Below are 14,638 nucleotides of genomic sequence, written 5' to 3' on the forward strand. Positions count from 1 at the left end.
ATAGGCTCAAACGATTGACGCTCATCCTTTATTTTCAGTTCCTTCCAAATGGGCTTAACCTCCTTGCATTTCAGAAAGAAATGAGCTCCGTCCTCATCAAAACGATGACAACATAGGCATAGTGCACTAGTGGAAAAAGGGCCTTTGGTCGCGGTTCGCAACTGCCATTAGTCGCGGTTGCGCAACCGCGACCAATTAAGCGCGACTAAAGGCACGTCCACGTGGCCGCCAGCAGTCCGTCGGGGCGGAGGACCTTTAGTCGTGGTTCTCCTGGCCAACCGCGACTAAATGCCGCCGCAGGTTTTGGTTTTTAGCCCCCCCCCCCCCCCCCCCCCAAACCTGTTTTCTTTTTAATTTGTATTGTTTTATTTCTTTTGTGTTTTATTTTAATTTTGAAGGAGTTTCACATATTCTACGGTACTACATACATGCATATGAATGTACAATTTCAAACAAATTTGAAATTAGAACCAAAAAGAATTCAAGAGGAATATGCAATATATATTCAATATCATCGGATGACCATATACAATTTTGAACAAGTTTCCATACATAATTTAATGCATATGAAGTTCTACGTCCTCTACATAGTGTTCTCCTTTAGGATCGATGACTTCCCTCGTGAACCATCCAGCTAGTTCCTCTTGAAGTGGTCGGAAGCGAACTTCTGGACTAAGCATCTTCCGGAGGTTATTCCTCTTCTCATTGTTATCACTCGGAACCCGCTCAGAGGTGTATCTCCGGATCATCTCATAGACATAGTATCCACATAGATTGGTCCCCGCTGGCTGAATATCGCCACCATTCTTAGCCATTGACCGCATGAAATGTAGCTCTTTTTTGAATTCACCGACCCTTTCAACTGAGAACCGTCTCCAAACCCTACGAGGCAAAGAAAATTAAATGAACAAGAGAGTTATTAGTTACTTGATATTAGGAAATGAACGAAATAGGCCGATCGATATAGAGCGCAAATGAATGAAAATAATTACTTCTGCAGCATTCTTCTCATGTCTCCCCAAAGCTTTGCATCCAGAGTCAGAGAGTCGTGGACGAGACATGTGGAGGTGTCAAATTTAATTACTAGCAGAATCCAGTGGAACCTGCGGATACAATACATGCACAGTCATGCATAACTCATCGATTAGCCGGCCACATACCATGCATGGAGTAAACAAAAGAGAATGTGCTCAAGACAGAAACACTCACCCAAAATGGTAAGGAAATAGAATATCACTTTTGAGTTCCTGCTTTGTAAGAAACTGCCACAGGTCTTCCTCCACGTCGGCGGGGTGAGGCTCTAACACATATCCATTAACGATGTGTGGGTCAATGAACCCAACATCATGGATGTTCCTTACTTCGCATTCCTTAATAACCAGCATACTTGGGACGCCTTCTTCATCAATCGGCGTGAGAGGGCGCTCGCCAGGTATGAGGAGGACGGTCTGCCTCCTGGGAACTTCCACGAGGCCGGCCGTCGGCTATGGTGGTATGGCCGGACTCTGCAGAGCGTCATGGACTACATCACGGCTGGCGATATCCCCCGCCTGCGCTACCCTCAGTTCGAGCCACGAGCGCCGCCCGACGACAGCGACGACAGCAGCGACGACGACGGCGGCAACTTAGAAGGCGACGACTACCAGTACAACGGCAGTGTCTATGAAGACTACGAGTATGCATATTATACGCCTAGGCAGGAGTATGACTAAATCACTCCAAATTTCATGTATCGTCAGTGGTATCTCGAATCAATCGAATCATTCGAAAATGGACACCAAACACATCACGGGTAATATAATTCACATGATCCATTCAACAAAGTTTGGTACAATAAATTATTACACATCATTTCTTCCCTTGTGTCCCTGCTTGCTTACGATTGTGCCGTATCCATGGAGCATCCTCATCATTTAACTTAATGCTTGGGTCGGTGTTCACTTTGAAGGGCGGAATTTCACCAAACATATTATAATCTTCTAACATGTCTGTCTTGTCCTCCACTCCCACGATGTTTCTTTTCCCTGAAAGAACAATGTGGCGCTTTGGATCATCGCATGATGTACTGATCGTTTTCTTATCCTTCCGTTTCCTCGGTTTGCTACTCATGTCCTTCACATAGAAAACCTGAGCGACATCTTTCGCTAGGACGAATGGTTCGTCAAGGTAACCAAGATTGTTGAAATCCAACATTGTCATTCCGTACTGCTGGTCCACCTTTACCCCACCTCCTGTTAGCTTGAACCATTTGCACCGGAACAAAGGGACCTTAAAGGAGGGTCCATAGTCAAGTTTCCATATCTCCTCTATGTAACCATAATATGTGACCTTTTGCCCATTCTCGGTTGCTGCATCAAAGCGGACACCACTGTTTTGGTTGGTGCTCTTTTTGTCTTGGGCGATCGTGTAAAATATATTCCCATTTATCTTGTACCCTTGGAAAGTCGTTATAGTCGAAGATGGTGTCTTGGCCAACATGTACAGCTGATCTACAACATCATTGTCATTCATTAAATGTTTTCTCAACCAACTGCCGAAAGTCTCCATGTGGGCCTTCCTAATCCAGGATTCAGGCTTCCCCGGGTTGTCCGAGCGTAAAATATTCTTGTGTTTCTCAAAGTACGGAGCCACCAAGCTGGAATTGGTCAGAACTGTGTGGTGTGCTTCAGTCATAGAATGGCCGTCCATACATATCGTTGATTTCCTTCCGATCGTGCCTTTTCCACTTAGTCTCCCCTCGTGCCGCGATCGAGGAAGACCAATCGGCTTAAGGTCAGGAACAAAGTCAACACAAAACTCAATTACCTCCTCATTTACATAGCCCTTGGCGATGCTTCCTTCTGGCCTAGCACGGTTATGAACATATTTCTTTAATACTCCCATGAACCTCTCGAAGGGGAACATATTGTGTAGAAATACAGGACCGAGAATGGAAATCTCTTCGACTAGGTGAACCAGGAGGTGCGTCATAATATTGAAGAAGGATGGCGGGAACACCAACTCAAAACTGACAAGACATTGGACCACATCGTTCTGTAACCGTGGTGGAACTTCTGGATTGATTACCTTCTGAGAGATTGCATTGAGGAATGCACATAGCTTCACAATGTCTACTCGAACATTTTCCGGCAGGAGCCCCCTCAAAGCAATCAGAAGCAATTGCGTCATAATCACGTGGCAGTCGTGAGACTTCAGGTTTTGGAACTTTTTCTCCGCCAAGTTTATTATTCCATTTATATTGGACGAGAATCCAGACGGGACCTTCATACTGCTCAGGCATTCAAAAAAGATGACCTTCTCTTCTTTGGTCAGAGCGTAGCTGGCACGACCTTGAAACCATTCCGGATGCCGGTCATCAGGGTCTTTCAAACGTTGCTGGTCCTGCCGTGCTTCCTTTGTATCATTTGTCTTCCCATACACGCCCAAGAAGCTTAGGAGGTTCACGCAAATATTCTTCGTAACATGCATCACGTTGATTGCAGAGCGGACATCTAGGGCTTTCCAATATTCTAGCTCCCAGAATATAGATTTCTTCTTCCACATGGCTGCGTGCCCGTCAGCTCCCTTCGGAACTGATTGTCCGCCAGGACCCTTTCCAAAGATGACTTTCAAATCCTTGACCATATCAAATACCTCAGCACCAGTGCATTCCGCAGGCTTCGGCTGGTGATCTGCCTTGCCGTTGTAATGCTTGCCTTTCTTTCTTACTGGATGAATTTTCGGAAGAAATCGACGATGCCCAAGGTACACGTTCTTCTTACAATTTGGCAAATGTACACTTTCAGTCTCATGTAAGCAGTGCGTGCATGCATTGTATCCCTTATTTGACAGTCCCGAAAGGTTACTAAGAGCAGGCCAATCGTTGATGGTTACGAAAAGCAACGCTCGTAGGTCAAATTCCTCTTCTTTGAGCTCATCCCACACACGGACACCAGGTCTGCCCCACAACTGTAAAAGTTCATCAACTAATGGCCTTAGGTACACATCGATGTCGTTGCCGGGTTGCTTCGGACCTTGAATGAGCACTGGCATCATAATGAACTTCCGCTTCATGCACAACCAAGGAGGAAGGTTGTAGATGCATAGAGTGACGGGCCAGGTGCTATGGCTGGAGCTCTGCTCGCCAAAAGGATTCATGCCATCTGTACTTAGACCAAATCTTATGTTCCTTGCGTCGGCTGCAAAATCTTTGAACTCTCTATCGATCTTTCTCCATTGCGTTCCATCTGCGGGGTGTCTCAACTCCCCGTCCGACTTACGGTCCTCTTTGTGCCATCGCAACAACTTGGCATGCTCTTTGTTCCTGAACAGACGTTTCAACCGTGGTATTATAGGAGCATACCACATCACCTTGGCGGGAACCCTCTTCCTGGGTTTCTCGCCCTCAACATCGTCACCAGGGTCATCACCTCTGATCTTATAACGCAATGCAGTGCATACCAGACATTCATTCAAATTCTCGTATTCACCGCGGTAGAGGATGCAGTCGTTGATGCATGCATGTATCTTTAGAACCTCTAAACCTAGAGGGAAGACAACCTTCTTTGCTTCGTACGTACTGGCGGGCAACTCGTTATTCTTTGGAAACATATTCTTCAACATTTTCAGCAAGTTTTCAAATGCCGAGTCAGCTACACCTGCCTGTGCCTTCCATTTCAGCAAATCCAGTGTGCAGCCCAGCTTTTTCAGACCATTATCGCATCCGGGGTACAGCGACTTTCTGTGATCCTCTAACATGCGATCCAAATTCTTCCTCTCCTTTTCAGTTTCGCAGCGTCTCCGTGCATCAGCAATGGTCCGACCAAGATCATCAACGGGCTCATCACGTGCCTCTTCTTCACCTTCCCCTCCACCTTCCCCTTCACCTTCAGCATCCTCCATGAAAGTATCACCGAAATGATCAAGATAGTTTTCATCGATGAAATCATCCCCTTCTTCATCTTCTTCCATTATAACCCCTCTTTTTCCATGCTTGGTCCAACAATTATAGCTTGGCATGAAACCGTGCCGAAGCAGGTGCAGGTGAACTTCTCTTGAGGAAGAGTAACCCTTCTGATTCTTACAGTCAACACATGTACAGATAACAAAACCCTTCTGCTTGTTCGCATTAGCCACTACGAGGAAATCTTTCAAAGCCGTAGTGAACTCGCCGGAGAGTCGGTTACCGTACATCCATTGCCGATTCATCTGCATTATTATAATATAAAATATATAATTAACCATCATGCATTTGTTAAACTAACTAGCTATAAACAATAGAAATTAAACAATGAACTACACACATGCATATTTTATCAATGACACATATGAAAGGTTCAAGTTGCTAACCGTGATCGAGGAGGAAAAAATAAATGAGGAAGCTCAAGTGTGGCTCCGACACTTCATATCATGTTTGTTTCATGCTCTTGGGGCATTTCATCAAACACTTTGTGTGCATAAGAGGAGCCAAAAGCAAACCTAACACCCCTTGTGAAGTTTGTGAAGAGAAGTGGCACCAAATGGCTAAGTGCAGTGGGCTGGACGGTATATATGGGGTTGGGCTTTAGTCACGGTTGGCCTGGCCAACCGCGACTAAAGCCCCTCACGTGCACCAGCTGGCCACCGAGCGCTCTGGGCCCAGGCCTTTGGTCGCGGTTCGCCTCCCGAACCGCGACTAAAGACTCCATTAGTCGCGGTTCCTATAGTTTCGCGACTAATGGGGCTGGACGGAAGCCTCTTTTTCTACCAGTGGTGTGTCACAGTCAATACCTCTCCTCTTTATATTCATTTTGAGTGGCGGAATATTGTGGGCAAATCTCCAAATAAACTGTTTTATCTTTGGTGGGCATGCTAATTTCCATATCTTTTCCCATTGGAACACATCACCATTTTGCGCAGAGGACGACTGTTGTGGACCATCTCGGTCTTGGACTTACAATTTACATGCAGATTTATGATACTGTTTATTCTTACAGTTTTGCTAACTTGGAGTTGACGTAAAATTAATTTCAAACCATTGGATTGCCTCGTGATATACATGCTACTGAGAAAAAACCACAGATTATTGGATTGCTTCATGTATGTTTTTCTAGAATAAGAGGGGTCACTGCCCCAAGAAACAAAACGGCGATAGACCTCATACTTGGAAAAAAATTAAAAAAAGTAAAAAAAAAAATCAAACTTTTCTGAAACCAAAGATAATCAGGTATTGTACTTGTATAAAAATATTTCTCTAGGAAATTACTTTTATTGTATCCTTGGTAAAAAAACAAACTCGAAACATCCCACGATCAGGTACTATTCACTTTATATTCTTCATAATTTTGTTTTTTTCTCTGAAGATCATGGGAATCATTTTGTTTCCAAACATTTTTTTACGAGTACAAACTTGATCATCCTTGGTTTTCAAGAAGATTCAATTTCTCTTTACCTTTCTATTTTGTTGGAGGTCTAGCACATATGTTCCCTACTTACTTTCTTATGGTCAAGAGTCAAGAGTATCAAAAATAAACAAAAGAGAGGATAAAGAGTATTCCAAACAATCTCTATAGGATTTTTCTCAAGCATGCTTTATGATTCATAACACTTATCATTCATTTGCTTACAATGCTATTTACTATTATGCTTACTTTGTAGAATGTAAGAGTTATCACTTTATGAGTTCATCTTACCTATTGTCATTCTTTATTGACCGGGCCTTGTAAGGCTTTGCATGATTGCATAGAAGCAATGCAATAAACTCCAAAGTTCATGTTAGCTTTATCACCTTTATGCTCAAGCAAGCATAGATTAAGCTTGGGGATGTTGATGCATATAAAATGCATACATGAACTTTGCACTTTATTACCACATATTACCACCTATTTGCATCTTATATAATGTTATTTGCATGTTTTATATTGTTTTCAGAGATTTTCTAAGCAATCCCCTCTCCTCCGGTTCCTATTCTGTTTGACAGAAAATGCCTCTTTTTAGTGTGTCTTACTTTCTAGGAGCTAGGGACTCGAAAAACGATAAGGTTCAGGGGACACGCTTCGTAAATTTCAAGACGAACAAAATGGGCTAAAGTAGGACACCAGGAGGATAAGGGGATGAAAACTAGAGCAGGTGGTGCGCCCTCCCCCTTTGGGTGTGCCACCTGGTCCCGTTTCGCAGTCGTCCATCCGATTCACTTCAATATTTCGTGAATCGACTTTTTTTTACCTAAAAATGCCTATATATACCACCCCCGAGGGTTTCCTCGAGGACACGGCAACGGGGATCAAAAACACATAAACAGAGAGTTAGTAGGCCAACACCGACAGAGATTAGAGGGGGGAAGCGCTACCGGAATCGCCTCCGGTGGACTCCACCCCCTCTGGTGTGGTCATATTCATCAACATCATCATCATCATCTCCATCACCATCTACAGAAGCGCTATCTTCATCTACCCCTTGTATTCTCTTGGCAAACATGATGTATGATGCAATATATTGTTTTCCCATTATCTATTGTATCTCTATGTTGATGTTTGAGTAGTGACTTGTTATTGGAAATTGTGATATATTTTGTTGTTGGTTGCATACAAGTATTTGTTATCTTCTATGATGATCATTTGTACTGATATATGAGTACACACATATGTTGGGGAATGCATAAGGTTGTCACCGTTGAATGATGATAGGAGGAGGGTCAGCTGGAGCTTGACAGAAACCATGTCCCAATTCTTAGATTCATGTTGTATTAATTCATGGTTAATCAATAGGGGATTTAACTATGGAGACGTTTAAACTTACATTAGTTGTTGGACCTTACGTCTTAATAATTCTCTTGTTTGCTCTTTACTGGCCAAGGGTTCAATCACTATGGGTGTATTTGCTCATATCTATGGCTACACATATCTATGGCTCCTCTCTAAAAGAAACAATAAAAAGACTATCTTTGTGCTTCTCTAATTATGACAACCACACAAATGAAGTAGCAATTTGCTAGAACACTTACGCCCTTGAGTTACTCCACTTTATTTCATTTTACTTTATTGCACTTTACTTTTCTTGCATTAGTTTTACTCATTGCATTTTATTTTTAGCACTTGTGTTTTATAGTATAAACCTCTTCACACACACACACACCATATCTCCTAGCTTTGCATAGAAGGCCATATAAGTGGGTTATAGGGCTTTAGAGAATAGATAGTTTACCTTCAACTCCTCGTGGGTTCGACACTCAAATACTTATCGAATTTTACTGCGGTGATCCCCACTTGGGGGTTCTCAGGGCGTCAATAAGATACTTAATTGCTTATGCTTCTTTTGACATGAATGCTCACCCTTATTTAACTTTGATGATGATAAACTTCCTAGTGTTCCTTAGCATACTTAGAGTTAGCTAGATGAATTGGGATGATTGTTTACACAACTAGTTATTCATGCTTATAAAATCTTTGTTGTGATTGTCTCAAGTTACCAATGCTCGTAGTATATTATTGGCACTTCTCTAACTATGCTCAGCTTTCGAATGGAAGAAGTGCTGGACTCATAAGGCTAAAACTTGGAAGTGAAATTACTTTCTCGTTTTTTGGTTTAAACGCCAAGTTCCTTATGGTTTTGATTTCTTGCTCGAGGACGATCAAGGATAAGCTTTGAGAAGTGATGGCTGTGAAATACGCCATTTTTCCTCACATTTAAACCCTTTTCTAAGTCAAGAAATTGACTAAACATCTCTCTAAATGTGCCACTAATGACTAATTATAGCAAAGATGTGCAATCCCTTCTCTTTTTTATGGTGTGCAGGAAATCAAATTTTTATGGCAAATGGACCTGCAATTACTGAAAAAAAATCTCATCACAAGTACAAAAAAGTCAACCAAGGGGTCAAAGTTGGTTCCAGGGCGCATAGTAGACACCGGTACGGGTAAGCCCCACCAGTACCGTCCGCACGTACTATGTGCCAGAGCACTCCCGAGGTCAAACCCTATAACTTTTGTGAAGGGAGCCAATCGCCGGAAGAAAGACATTCATCTCTAAACAGAGCCACCATCCACCAGATCCATCTACAACTCACCGAAGGAGATCCACCACCATAGTTCTTCCATTTCCTGTCCAATCCCCTTAATAGTCATAGCCATTACCTTGTAATAAATATCTCCTTGCGAATTGGCGACCATTGTAAGAATATTATGATTTCAATCCAAGTATTTGCAAGAATGATTTATATCTTTGATACTTCAGAACATTCGAGGGGCAGATGGAAAAACCATCCATACCCCCCCAAACTTCTCGAGATGCGAATTCCCCTGTTGCGCCCAGCCCTTCTTCTTCGTCCGGGGGGGGGGGGGGTGAAATAAACATCCGCTCCTAGTCTTTAGATGAATTTGCCCCAGGGGACGGATGATTCGGCCATTGGGGGTTGGATGATCCGGGGGTCTTTTTTCCTCCATGTTTCAGGTTTTCCGGATTTGCTTTCTCCTCAACATTGTCACCTCCACCCATTCACATATATCTTTATGCCCAATATAGAACCAGACTCAAAGGAACATATGAAAAGGTTGATACAATCCCATGGTGCTAAAAATAAACCTACACACTTAGTCACACATGGTAAAATTATATTCAAGTGTTGTTATCAAACAGACAAAACACTTGGGATTTAGAATATGCTCTTTCAGTCTCCACCTTTTTGGTGTTTGATGACATCACAAGAATTTGCAAGGCATAATAGATATTATGATAAGATCACATGTTTGCAAAAATGAAATAAAGCTCCCCCTTAATGTGTGCATATTAGCCAGTTGCATTTGAACACAAATACACAAAGATTTTAGAGAAGCTCCACTTTACAAATAAAAACTAGCATGGCATAGCAAGATATATGTGAGTTCTAGGATTGACTTTCATACCTTTGCCTTGCAAAATCCATGAATTCTCCCAATGAATCAATATGCCTATGTGATGATAATAGATATGAAATAGATGAAATCTACCATCACATTTAAGTGGACAAAGATGTCCATAGTTCACCACAACCAGCTAATTAAAGTTATTACAAACCATAGTTAGAATTGGACATAGCGTCAAATGAAGAATTGTTCAAGGCAACATGAAATAAATCGGGGCATCATTACAGAAATAACAAAAGGCAAAATGCAAGCAAGTGATGCCCAACCCATGCAAATTCCCGGCATCCTAATAGAACAACCCCCCTTTGGCATCGAGACACCAAAAAGGGAGAAGAGCATGCTAAACGTCCCGAGGGAAGATCACTCAGAGTTGGAGTCGTTCTCTCCATATTCATCTTCTTCCTCCTCGCTTTCCACCACGACCTCCTTGCCCTTGTGAGAGTACTTGGAGGAGATATCCTCGAAGTCCAACCATTGCACCTTCGAGGTGTTGTAGTCATGTTAGGGGATGGTGGAAGAGGTGGAGCAGTCCACGGGAGGAGGCACTTCCTCTTCACCAGCACAATGACGAGCATCATTCATGATTTTTTTGTTGATTCTTGATGATCTCCCAGTTTTCCATTTGGATCTTGCGGTTGTCCTACTAGAGGCAATAGTTATCCTTGTGGATCTCCACATTCATGCACAACATCATCTTATCGTACCACTTTAGCTTCTTAACCTTCATGTTCACCAAGGTGCGAGAGAGAGTGGAGTGATAGATTGGATCTTCATCCTCTTCCTCCGCAAACCCGGCCTTCTCAACGGACTTGACATGCTCATTCTTGACGCGGAGGGTGCCAAAGTTGTGAACTTCGGCGAACTCAACAAGATCACCTTGATCCATGACCACATGTACAAGCAACTTCATGATATAAGGGGCATATGGAGGCACTTTCCTCTCCATCACTGCACAGTATAGCTGAAAGAGCAAGATCTCTCAATAGTGTTTTGTGTGTTTGATAACAACACTCGAATGTATTTCACCGTGTGCATAGTTGCCTTGAAAGATTTGGAAGACTCAAGATTAGTTGATAGGTTTTCTGGTTTTATGTGTGTGTTGCGAGGCAACGTGGTAGGAGAGGAAAAGAAAAGAAAACAGTTCCAGCATGACCAGTAGTACCGGTACCAAAAGCGGTAGTACCGCTACCATCTTTAGTACCACTCACGGTACCACTGTTGTCATCGCACGATCAAAAGGCTTGAAGTAAGCATGCTGGTACCTTGACGGTACCTCGACCGGGAGTACCACTTGAGTCACCCGCGAGGGTGAAACGCGGTACTTCCGACCAGGTACCGGCACGGTACCGGTCATGCTAAAGCAACGGTACTTCCACCCAAGTACCCCATCGGTACCGGGCAGGAGTTCGTGGCTCCCAGAGCCCCAAGTGGCAACACTGCAGGCTAGTTCTGGACCTAGATGAAGGAGATATGCCCTAGAGGCAATAATAAAGTGGTTATTATTTATATCTTTATGTTTATGATAAATGTTTATATATCATGCTATAATTGTATTAACCGAAACATTAGTACATGTGTGATATGTAGACAAACAAAGAAGTCCCTGGTATGCCTCTTAACTAGCTTGTTGATTAATGGATGATTAGTTTCATAATCATGAACATTGGATGTTATTAATAACAAGGTTATGTCATTGTATGAATGATGTAATGGACACACCCAATTAAGCGTAGCATAAGATCTCGTCATTAAGTTATTTGCTATAAGCTTTCGATACATAGTTACCTAGTCCTTATGACCATGAGATCATATAAATCACTTGTACCGGAAAGGTACTTTGATTACACCAAACACCACTGCGTAAATGGGTGGCTATAAAGGTGGGATTAAGTATCCGGAAAGTATGAGTTGAGGCATATGGATCAACAGTGGGATTTGTCCATCCCGATGACGGATAGATATACTCTGGGCCCTCTCGGTGGAATGTCGTCTAATGTCTTGCAAGCATATGAATGAGTTCATAAGAGACCACATACCACGGTACGAGTAAAGAGTACTTGTCAGGAGACGAGGTTGAACAAGGTATAGAGTGATACCGAAGATCAAACCTCGGACAAGTAAAATATCGCGTGACAAAGGGAATTGGTATTGTATGTGAATGGTTCATTCGATCACTAAAGTCATCGTTGAATATGTGGGAGCCATTATGGATCTCCAGATCCCGCTATTGGTTATTGGTCGGAGTAAGTACTCAACCATGTCCGCATAGTTCACGAACCGTAGGGTGACACACTTAAAGTTGGATGTTGAAATGGTAGAACTTGAATATGGAATGGAGTTCGAATATTTGTTCGGAGTCCCGGATGAGATCCCGGACATCACGAGGAGTTCCGGAATGGTCCGGAGAATAAGATTCATATATAGGAAGTCATATTCCAAGTTTGGAAATGATCCGGTGCATTTATGGCAGGTTCTAGAAAAAGTCCGGAAGAATGGCACTTTGGAAAGTGGAGTCCCGAAGAGACTCCACTTGCATGACCAGCCAACCCTAAAGGGGAGGAGTCCAAGGTGGACTCCCCTAGGGTGGCCGGCCAGCCCACCTCAAGGAAAGGTGGGAGTCCCACCTTGGGTAGGACTCCCTCCTTGAGTAGGTTTCCCACATATGGGAGGTTTTAGTGTTGGGGTCTTATTCGAAGACTTGGACTAGAACTCTTGGGGCTTCCACCTATATAATGAGGGGCATAGAGAGGGGGCTGACCACTTCAAGCCTCAGCCTTGGCCGCACCCCTTAGAGGGCCGGCGCCCAAACCCCCTCTCTCCCCAAACCCTAGCGGTCTCTCTCCTCCACCATATCCCGCACGCTTAAGCGAAGCTCCGCCGGATTTCTCCACCACCACCGACACCACGCCATCGTGCTGTCGGATTCAAGAGGAGCTACTACTTCCGCTGCCCGCTGGAACGGGGAGGTGGACGTCGTCTTCATCAACAACCGAACGTGTGACCGAGTACGGAGGTGCTGCCCGTTCGTGGCGCCGGAACCGATCGTGATCAAGATCTTCTACGCGCTTTTGCAAGCGGCAAGTGAACGTCTACCGCAGCAATAAGAGCCTACTCTTATAGGCTTTGGAATCTCTTCAAGGGTTAGTCTTGATCATCCCCTCGTTGCTACCGTCTTCTAGATTGCATCTTGGCTTGGATTGCGTGTTCGCGATAGGAAAATTTTTGTTTTCTATGCAACGTTATCCTACAGTGGTATCAGAGCCGTGTCTATGCATAGATGGTTGCACAAGTAGAACACAATGGTTTTGTGGGCGTTGATGCTCTTGTTATCTTTAGTTTGAGTACTTTGCATCTTTGTGGCATAGTGGGATGAAGCGGCCCGGACTAACTTTACATGACCGCGTTCATGAGACTTGTTCCTCGTTCGACATGCAACTTGTATTGCATAAGAGGCTTTGCGGGTGTCTCGTCTCTCCTACTATAGTGAAGATTCAACTTACTCTTCTATTGACAACACTAGTATCACCGTTGTGGTTCATGTTCGTAGGTAGATTAGATCTTACTCGAAAACCCTAAACCACGTAAAATATGCAAACCAAATTAGAGACGTCTAACTTGTTTTTGCAGGGTTTGGTGATGTGATATGGCCATGATATGATGATGAATATGTATGAGATGATCATTATTGTATTGTGGCAACCGGCAGGAGCCTTATGGTTGTCTTTAATTTTCATGTTGAGTAGTATTTCAAAGTAGTTGTAATAGTTGCTACATGAGGTGAACAACCATGAAGACGGCGCCATGAATCTTGACGCTACGCCGACGATGATGGAGATCATGCCCGTTGATGATGGAGATCATGTCCGTGCTTTGGAGATGAAGATCGAAAGCGCAAAGACAAAAGGGCCATATCATATCACATATGAACTGCATGTGATGTTAATCCTTTATGCATCTTATTTTGCTTAGATCGCGACGGTAGCATTATAAGATGATCCCTCACATTAATATCAAGATAATAAAGTGTTCTCCCTCGTATGCACCGTTGTACAGGCCTGTCGTTTCAAGCATCTCGTGATGATCGGATGTGATAGACTCAACGCTCACATACAACGGGTGTAAGCAATGTTGCACACGCGAATACTTGGGTTTGCTTGACGAGCCTAGCATGTACAGACATGGCCTCGGACAACGGAAACCGAAAGGTTGAACACGAGTCATATGGATGATATGATCAACATGTTGATGTTCACCATTGAAGCTACATCATCTCACGTGATGATCGGTTTTGGTGTAGTGGATTTGGATCGTGTACCACTTAACAACTATGAGGGATGTTGTATTAAGTGGGAGTTCATTAGTAATTAGATTAAAACATGAACTAATTATCATAAACATAGTCTGAGTAGTATTTTGTATTAATTTTGTGGTATTGGCATCCGTTTTCTACCATGCGCTAGTCTTGTTATTGAGATAGAAATACTGTTAAAATCTGACAAGAAACTTTACGGATTGGTACCGTATTGTTAAAGAATCAAGAATTGATTAAGTCCTATTGCAAACTTTTAGTAAACCTCACATTGTTGATTCAAAGAGCTATGGTTTCAATTAGTACCTAAAGTTATCTTGTCTCCGTGAAACTTGAAGTTCAAATTTGTTTGAAAAGTAAGGAGCTGAAAATTTAGTTTTCAGAAATAATCAAGGTATGAGATATAAGTGATATCTAAGACCTTATTGCAAGATGATAGAATATAATTTGGTGAGACTACATAAACTCATAA

The sequence above is a fragment of the Lolium perenne genome, chromosome 2 (genome assembly GCF_019359855.2).
Source record: "Lolium perenne isolate Kyuss_39 chromosome 2, Kyuss_2.0, whole genome shotgun sequence".
Lineage (NCBI taxonomy): Eukaryota > Viridiplantae > Streptophyta > Magnoliopsida > Poales > Poaceae > Lolium > Lolium perenne.